Source organism: Bos grunniens, chromosome 1 (assembly GCF_055505025.1).
Source record: "Bos grunniens cultivar Pamir isolate PY7600 chromosome 1, Bosgru_T2T1.0, whole genome shotgun sequence".
Classification (NCBI taxonomy): Eukaryota; Metazoa; Chordata; class Mammalia; order Artiodactyla; family Bovidae; genus Bos; species Bos grunniens.
Genome location: NC_141165.1, coordinates 104,637,127 through 104,646,875, shown reverse-complemented (window position 1 = coordinate 104,646,875; position 9,749 = coordinate 104,637,127). Strand labels below are relative to the sequence as shown.

The following is a 9,749-nucleotide window of genomic DNA, read 5'->3' as shown; positions in this document are numbered from 1 at the left end:
TTCAGTCGACTATGCTGTTGATGTTAGCGTTTCATGCCAGGGGCACTCCCAGTGTTCAGGTCCTCTGTGTCACCTCTCTGCTGTCTTTAGTCATGTGTACAAGCTAATTTGGTATCTTGGACCATTGTAGTAATTGCTACATGGTTTTAGGGCACGATGAATGCAAATCAACTTTTAACCAAGGTAAAAAGCAAGGCAGGTCTTGGTATATACTTTAAGTCCTCTTACCAAGATTAGAACTCACACCTCCTGACTTCTGCTCTAGCCCCTCTCCCTGGCGCCTGGTGCAGGACTAGTTAAACATGCCCTGACACTGGGGCGGCTCAGGCCTGACCTACACTGGCTTTTTTTTGGTCTGGATACTTCGTGCAAAAGGTAGAAGAGTGTCCCCCCAAAAGAAGTCCACGTCCTAATCTCTGAACCTGTGACTATGTACCAAGGGACTGATGTGGTTAAGAATCTTGAGATGGAAGATTTTTGGGGATTATCTGAACCCAATATAATCACAAAGCTTCTTAGAAGAAAAGCAGGGAGGCAGGAAAGTGAGAGAGTTAAAATGACAGAAGCAAGAGGTCAGAGAAAGAGATTGGAAGATGCATCTCTGCTGGCTTTTCTGGGAGGGAGGAGACAGGAGCCTCTAGAAACTGGAGAGAGCAAAACAATGGACTGTGCCCTAGAGCACTTAGAAGAAATGCAGCCCTACTCCCATCCTGACATAGGGTTTCTAAAACAGAGAACTCTAAGATAATAAGTTTGTGTGCTATGACATCACTAAGCTGGTGGTAATCTGTTACAGCTGTGATAAGAAAATGATACATTCAGCTTCTCCTGTCTCCAGGACCTACCTAGTCTTGTCCACCCTCCTGTGTAGAGCCCCTCACTCTGGAAAGTCTGCTGATGGGAGACTAGACACGCAGTGCCTGCGCAGAGTGGGGGTTACGCTTCTCACAAATGGTGCAGCATTTAAAGCTCTAGTTTACTGCTGCCCATACATAAGTGTTGATTCCATGCTCTGGAACTGCAGTTGCAAATCTGAAAATGCAGTTGCCCTGTCACTGCTTGTGCTGTGACACAACCCTCCTAGATTGCTGGTGGAGCTTCCTTTGAAGATAGTTCTTCAGATAAACTCTATGGGAGCCCTCAAGCAAGATGAGAAATAGGTCCAAGATTCTCATCATGATGCAAGTTTCATATCAAAAATGCACAATCAATTGACTGGAACAGGAAATAATTAATCAGGACATTATAGAGCAGTTAAGTATAATTAATTCAAACAAAAGAATGTGAGTATGCAGTCTTAGCTACCAGAGTAATTTTATTTCCTTGCAAATTTAGTTCAAGATAAACAAACATCAGAATAATCTTTTCAGGTTTTTCATGACTCATGGGTTAATTTCCTCCTTTCTAGTTGTCAAAAATATTATTAAACTCACACGACAATACCTCTAGGTTGATCATACTCTGTAGAAAAAGCTCCATGCTCCTGGTAAATGAGAAATTAACTCTGACATTAGGAATCAGTTTCCATGTGTGTATGTGTGAGTTTGTATGTGAGGGGATGGTGCTGAATAAAAGCTGGAGGGAAATTTGATTTCTTATCTAATATCTTAAAATCTAAGCACAAATGCATAAAACATTTATGTTGTGAAAACACCATCTGAGAAAGTGACTTATTCTCAAGGGTAAACTTATTGATATTGTGTAGGTTTTTCTTTCCTCTTATCTTTTTTTTGCCCCTAGAGCTGAGAGCTCTTATAAGGAAAGAGGTGAAAAATATAAGGCAATATGACCTGGCTGCAGCACAGCATTATTGTTCTCCTACCCAGTTTTTTTTTTTTTTTTCTTTTCTTTCCTTTTTTGTCATTGTTGGGACATTCAAAAAGCCCATAAGACAGGCCTGTAAGCATGGCTTTATGTAGAGGTGGAAGAATTCATCATGCAGAAAGATTGGAGGGAGTATTTTCTCCCCTTTGTAGCTTCAGAGAGCACACTGAGCCCTGTTGAGCTAGAAAAATAGAACTGGGTTCATGTGATGGGTGATTACTGTTTGGAAGTGCAGATCCATCACGGTAACAATGGGAGAGGCAGGGCTTCCGGGCAGCTCGCAGGCCTGCAGGGCTTCTCTCTCCCTGATAGATTCACTCCCCAGATTAACCTAATCACAAAGTACAGCCAAAGGGCTGTCTGGTCACCTAAGGTGGAGCTTGTAATGTGCTATTATGTGACAAATATAAACAGGTTCTAATTTCTGATTTAATTCACAGTGTAATAATAAATCAGTCAAGCTCCCGAGAACTTTACTCTGATGCCTTTGATCTCTACCTTCACTGTAGGGGATGGTTATGGATGAAAGTTATGACCCATCAACAGGTTTTGAAATAAATTTAGTGTATTGCACGTGTGCATGCTAAACTGCTTCAGTCATGTCCCACTCTTTGTGACCCTATGGACTGACTGTAGCCTGCTTCTGTGCCCAGGAAGATTGCCATGCCCTTCTCCAGGGGATCTTCCTGACTCAAGGATCGAACCCAAGTCTCTCAGTTTCCTGCATTGTCAAGTGGGTTCTTTACCACTCAGTGCTACCTGGGAAACCATTAGTGGATTATAACCAGGATTTTTTTGTAAAATAAAAGAATAGAAAAGAGAATATCAAAGCATATCACACAAAGTAAGATGATGGTGTTTAGTTTAGTTAGATGACATTTAGTTTGAAAGATGAGTTGTGTGCGTCTATCTATATTACAGCATGTACATTCACCTCCACATCTGCATGTTTGTGTGTACTTAGTTATAATGAAAATCTATTAAACAGTGGCCAAAAAGGTTTGAAAGCATTTGCTGACTGTGTTAGACATTTGAATGCCTATTTCACCCACAGAGAGATGCAGGGTAGAGCATCTACTAGCATAACAAAGCTAGTCTACACTGGGAAAGAGAAATGGACAGAGCTAGAAAGAACTGATGGTGCAGAGGTACGCATGCCGATTGTGACTGCTGTGGTCTGGGCAGCTGCCCTTGACCCTGTCGACGTTTCCAGGAGGTCTACTCACCCACTGGGCTCTTTACCAGGGTGCCGGGTGCCTGCGAGAGCCCAGTTTCCCCTGTTGCTCTGTGTGCACACAGAGTGAGTTTTCAAATAGCAAACGGGACTTAATATGATTGATTAACTAGGGGAAATGAGCTTACACCCAGTATAAAAGTAGCTTGCTGGGGCAGAGGGAAAGACCTGCTGCTTGAGGTCACCACTCTTTGTGCTGCTCCAAGTAATGGAAATGCATAAGAAATGCTGCCCTGTTGAGCACATAACACGTGATCCTTGAGCAAGAGCTAGAGGGACTCTCACACTGCATGTTTATGTGTACATTTAAGTATTCTAGCAGCACACATAAAACTATAGCAATGATTATTTTATAGCAATTCCTACAACCCTTGGAGTTCACCCAAGTTCATGTCCATTGAATTGGTGATGCTATCTGGGAGCTGGTGAAGGACAGGAAGGCCTGGCATGCTGCAGTCCATGGGAGTCACAGAAAGTGGGACACGACCTAGCGACTGAACAACAATGACGACCACAGCCCCCATTCCTCCTCTCTCTCTTTTGTAAAAATACAAGTTTGTATGACGCTGTTTTTGTTAAGGTAAGGTTGCCCAGGTACACAGCTCTCATATCCTTGTAGACAGCTGTCCTGGAGCCCCTGTTATTTGGGCCAAGCCAAGGGAATCACTCTGAATAGTAACCGACAGGATCTTCGACTCAATAGTAACATATCCAATGTTTCAGATTCTTGATTTTTGATGTATATTTTTGGGGGTAGTTCTAGTAAATGAGAAAGTCATCTCAAAAGTGATGATATGACCTATGCAATTATCATCATAGCTCATGGCATCCAAAGATAGAGACAGTCAGGTATGATGAACCTCATGATGGAAATACTACAAACCCCAAACTAAGTCTGCACAAACCTCCAACTCTGAACACCATTTTATAAGAAATCGGGGAGAAAAGGAAGCTTATTAAACAACATCACGGGCATGCCACCCGCAGAGCCAAACTGTGGGGAATTCAACCAGACAAAAGACCTGGGTTCTTCAACAATAACAACACAACCAACAGAAAAAAGTATAAACCTTGTTTGGATCCTGGGGCAAACAAACTACCACAAAAGGAAAAGGGAGAGGAACTCTTAGCATTAAAAATTTGCCTGCAATGCAGAAGACATAGATTCAATCCCTGGCTTGGGAATATCCCCTGGACTAGGAAATGGCAACCTGCTCCAGTATTCTTGCCTGGGAAATCCCATGGACAGAGGAGCCTAGCGGGCTACAGTCCATGGGGTCACAAAGAGTAGGACACGACTTAGTGACTAAGCAACAACAACGGGGAACTGTAGATACTAAATGGATATGAGATGATATTCAGGAATTGTTAGTGATTTCAGGAAGTGTGATGATACTGTCATCATTGTTTTTTAAAAGCATAAGTCTTGGTTGTTTATAAATATATACAGATACATTTATCAGTGAAATGCCCTGACATCTGTGATTTTCTTCAAAATGACCTGGGTTGGGGAGGGAGTGGAAGAGAAAACAAAATCACCTGAGTTGAAAATCCTGACATTGGGTGATGGGAGTTCACCACAATACACTATCTACTTTAGGTATACGTTTGAAACTTTTTCTAATTAAAAAAAAGTCAGTGTCTATTTTGTTGAGATATTCGTCCTTCTCATAAACATATTGAAATCATACTGCCCGCTATATATTGGGGATATAGAAACAAATTAGTGTTCTGGCTAGACTTGTCATCATTTCATATTTCCTATTTCTAAGATACCATTGGTTTTAAAACACACAATTATTTTTACTGCAGCTTTTGATATCTCTTGATTTAAGGTCAAAGCCCACTTGGGGTGGGGAGGAGAAAAGACAGCCCCATTAAATGACATATTGACTTTGAGACACCCAGCTTTCAGACTTTCCAAACTACCTATCTTGGAATCAAGGAAGGATGGTGATTCTTATTTTCTTTCAGTTCTAAGGAAATATTTGTTTGTACAACCTGAAGGTTTCCTAAGAGGAAATGTTACTGTGTTCAGTGTAACTGTAGGTTTTTGTCCTTTATATATTTCCTTCCCCTCAGTGTGTCAGAATCCAGCCATCAAGTTGAAATAGGTTAATCTGGTCTTAGCAGACATGTCTCAGTCATCTGGAAGAAGATATCAGCACAAGAAGGAAGTATGGGGACATTCTTTAGAAATTGTGTTTGCAGTTGGTTTAAAACTCTTCCGAGAATTCAAGGTGAATTCAACAGTATGAGACCAAAAAATGTTTCCACAGCACCGTCTTTGCAGGCACAGCTGCAGAGAACAGAGGGAGCTATGACCAGAAGGAACTGATCCTGGGTGGATCAGTTAGTGACTGAGTGACCTTGGATTGTTTCTTACCCTCTCCGACCCTCACATGCCTCAGGAATAAAATATGTCTGGAGAAACTACTGTTGAGTTCTGGAAGTAAATAGAATAACAACATACAGAAGAACACCTATGCAGTATTAGAAGTTAGAAACTCAAGTTCTGACCATTTTCCTGGTCAGGCCCCTATATACTCTGGATAGAAGATGTTAGCCCAGCCTTCTGACTGGTGCTTGTTGCTGAAGAATTCAATTTGGGAGGTATCTTAGCTCAGGCTGCCATAACAAAAATACCAGAACTGGGTAGTTTAAATAACAAACATCTGCTTCTCACGGTTCTGGATATCCTGTGAAGTCCAAGATCTGGGGTCCACCAGATTTCCCAGATCTGATGTCTGGTGAGACCCAGCTTCCTGGTTTGCTGAGGCCTACACTGACCTTCCCCTTTTTTGAAGGCACTAATCCCATCATGAGGGCCCCATCCTCGTTATCTAATCTAACTCTAGCTGCCTCCCAAGGCCCCACCTCCAAATACCATTATAGGGGGATCAAGGCTTCAACATACAAATTTTGGGGAGACACGTTCAGTCCATAGGAAGTGAATCGGCTGCTTCCACACTGACTTGGAACTTCAGACATAGAAGCCTTGGAACTTTCTTCAGATCTGGCCCATGGTCAACAAACAAGCTCCTCTGTGGCTCCTGTGGCCTCATCCAGGGATGCTGAGGACTGTGTATTTTCTGGGTACCTAGCACAGAGTAGGCACTCATCAGATAGGGATTGAGTAGATGACTACCACTGAGGCAAGGCCACCCAGAGTCCACATCTGGGGCTATAATGTTGCTGCACCCACACCAGTGCTACTGGGTTGCTCTTTTGCTAGGATGTTTATATACCCTCTGTGCATCATGACTGCACTGATTTGGCTTCTGCTCTCAGTTCCATTTCAGAGCTGGGATGAGTATTTACTCCCTTCCCAATGCCCTCTAGACTGGGGTCCAGGCAGCACCAAGCAGCCTTACGTAGAAACCTGGGTGAGCTTGTGGCCTATCCTTGTCCATGCCTGCTGAGGGCTCCAGCTCCTGGCTCTCAGCAGTCAGCCTCAGGTGGTGGTAGCTGGCAGTGGCCATCCCATGGGCAGCAGGTCCACAGCATGCAGAGACCAGCTGGCTCCTCTCCCGGCACCACCCCATCTGCTCAGTGAGGGTGACACCAGGAGAGGATGGGAGGAGCTGGCCAGCTTACAGCCTTACAATATGTGTATGTTCATGTTGCCTTTGAGCTGGGAGAACAAGGAAGGGCTGGGTTGGAAGGGCATCTCACTGTCCCCAGAGAAAGGGCAAGGAAAAGTTCCCTTCTCAATCCCCTTTCTAGACCAGCTGATACTGGGATGCCACCCTTGGGGTATGATACTTACCTGTCTGAGCCTAAATTTCCTCATTTGTGTGAAAGATGGAGAAAGTCATCAGAGAAAGCCCTGTTATTAGTATCAAGCAAATGAACTATGGATTAATTTCCTAGATTCCTACCTGCCCAAAGGCTGATGGATGAGACTTGTCAAGTTTTCTGCTGCTGATGACAAAGCAAGGTCTTAAGATAAGAGGACTCCTGCCAAGGTTAGGTGCCAAGCCCACCCCACCATGACCTTACATACCTCTGGAAGAGGAAGGTCTGGAAGAAAGCTGCAGACTGTCTGCAGATTTCCATCTTCCAGGTTTTCCAGGGAGAGGAGAAGAAATTCACTGTTTTTGTGAGTTAGGCAGGTAGTGGAAATGAATGGAGTATGCTTGGGGTCTGCATAGTAAGCATTAACTACCTCTCCCACTTTCACAATGATGCTTTCTCTACTTGCTGGTAAAACAAGTGGTCCTCTGTGTATATGTTTTGTTTTCTCACTTTTTGTGAATTTGTGATCACAGGGAAATTATTCCTCTAGTACAAACAAATTCTAAACTACAGGATCACATTGCACCTTATGGAAACCCAGGAGTTGTGCCACTGAGCCCTTTGTTGGGGGGTGGGCATGGGAACCAGTGTGGCCAGATCTTCTACTGCGTTTATTTAACAAACGCTAGAAATATATATATATATTTAAAATGGAGAGCCTCCTGTTTTCACAGTTTCCTTTTATTCTTTTCTTTTAATAGTGCACATGTTGTTTAAATCTTTGTGTACACCACATAAAACCTACCCGTCTGTGGTCTGTTTGTATCCCACCTTCTGCATGGTACTCTGAATGTTGAAGTGTTCTTGCTAAATTATTCCAAATTTAGCATTCCACATGTGTCTCCTCTTTCAGTTGGGAAGTTGGGAGCTTTGGGAACCCTCATTGACTAAGGGAAGCTATGTCTTTGACCTTAACTTGGGCCTCGTGTCCTTAGGGGATGTCGGGGGCTGGCGTGGGCTGGACAGAAGTACAGTCTCCTTCACACAGCAGAATTTCTTTCCTGGGGTCTTTCTATCACCTTGAGGCATTGGTTCCTTCTGTGGGCCACCTCCTGGCTTCTTGTATGATGGATACTAAGAAAGGAACACTGCCCTGCTATTTGCACTGACTTCTGGGAAGATGTCAGATCAGTAGTGCTAGGGAGAACCCTTCAGGCATGGAGGCCAAGCCCTTCACTTTACACATAAGGAAGAAGAGATGCAGAAATCTCCCAACACCTCCGCAGGCCCACTGCTTGTGGATGACAGCTGAGGGATGAATCCCAGGACTCCTTCCTCACTGCCCAGCACTGTTTACTATCTCCTGCTGTGCCTGCCCACACAGGGCACATTAGCCCTCCAGGCCTTCTCTGGAGGTTACGGGCATTCGCGTGCGTGCAGAGTCATTTCAGTCGTGTTTGACTCTTGGCCATCCCATGGACTGTAGCCCACCAGGCTCCTCTGTCCATAGAATTCTCCAGACAAGAATACTAGAGTAGATTGTCATGCCCTCCTCCAGGGGATCGTCCCAACCCAGGGATCAACTCTCATCTCGTGAGACTCCTGCACTGCAGGATGATTCTTTACCACTGAGCCATCGGGGAAACCAGATTGGATCTGCATAAATAGCAGACCTCAGAGCAGAGGCTGGGAAAAGTGAGGAAGGCCAAAGGGAAACAGAGGTGGGAAGGAACTTTGGAATATTCTCTCTTGGAAGTGAACAAAATTTTCCTGAGATCCCTCCAAAAAAGGCTTCTTGCTTATTTTGTTTCCAGAGCCTGGGAACACCAATAGGTCATGCCAGGCAAATTCAACTTGCAGGCCACCCTGGCAGAGCTGGTCTCCCCAGTTCACAGAGCTGCTCCCCCAGGTCAGCCAAGGAGCTGGGCACTGGCTCTGCAGAGACTCTGGCTCAACCTCCCAAGGTCTCTCCCTCCATCCTTTCGGCTCAGGGGTTTCCACTATCTTGAGATGAAAAACTACACACTTCTGACTCAGGTGAATGATTTGCTTTTTCTGATAGAATGTATCCTGGGAGGGAAAGAGTGGCTTGAAGATTCTGGTCCTGTGATCTCTAACCTGTGATCTGCTGTTTCATCCTAAATGACGTATTCTTTTAAATGAAGACCTTAAACTTTCTATTAAACAACAATCTATTTTTTTAAAAAATTGTTAAGAAATGGGGAAATGTGTGAATTTAGTTTTTTTTCCTTTTCTTGCTTATGATGGGGGTGGGGGAAGTAACATGATTAAACTCTTAGTTATATTCCACTAGACAATTTTATATACATTATCTCAAATAATCCTCAAAACATTTCTGGAAGGCATGATACCTATTAAAAAAAAATTTTTTTTTTTCTATGTTACAAATAAAGGGCTCACGGCTCAGAGAAAGTGAGAAACTTACTAAATATACAGCCCAGCTTGGAGGATTGTGTCTGTCATTGCAGCTGTATCCTTAGGCCTTTGCATGGTGCCTGCTGGGAACAAGTGCTCAGAAGAGTTGCCAATAATGTTATTTCCCCTGTGGAAACCGGTGAGCAATGAGACCTTCAGGAAAGATGAAAAGAGACCTTGTAGGATGAAGAAAAGAAAGAGGTTTGCATAATTAATACTGAAATAAGAAATGACTTTGATTTATACCACCGCATCTTTCTTCCAAGGATTTTGAGGTATTGGACAGTTATCTCACTGTCTCTTCACCAGTCCTGGCAATACTCTTGCCAAGTGAGAGGACATGAAACACGGAAGGATTTAGAAAGGGCCACACACAGAGCCCCGGGGCAGACACAGTTACTTCCTGCTCTGTGTGCCTGCCTTCTGGCCCCACTGGAACCTTCAGGGCACCCCCTCTTCAGTACCTCTGCGGAGAGGGACTTCTGCCCCCTATTCCATTCCATCACCTTGGAGATGA

General features: G+C 43.9%; 1 long non-coding RNA gene across 1 annotated transcript; it reads right to left on the bottom strand.

Annotated features, from left to right (window-relative positions):
- Positions 1-1,299: 1,299 nt before the first annotated feature.
- LOC147380048 (uncharacterized) lies at positions 1,300-9,408 on the bottom strand. The gene is made up of 2 exons (XR_015166391.1): positions 9,243-9,408; positions 1,300-6,158 (listed from the first exon to the last, which is right to left on the bottom strand). It is a non-coding gene; the product is annotated as an uncharacterized LOC147380048 (long non-coding RNA).
- Positions 9,409-9,749: the final 341 nt, after the last annotated feature.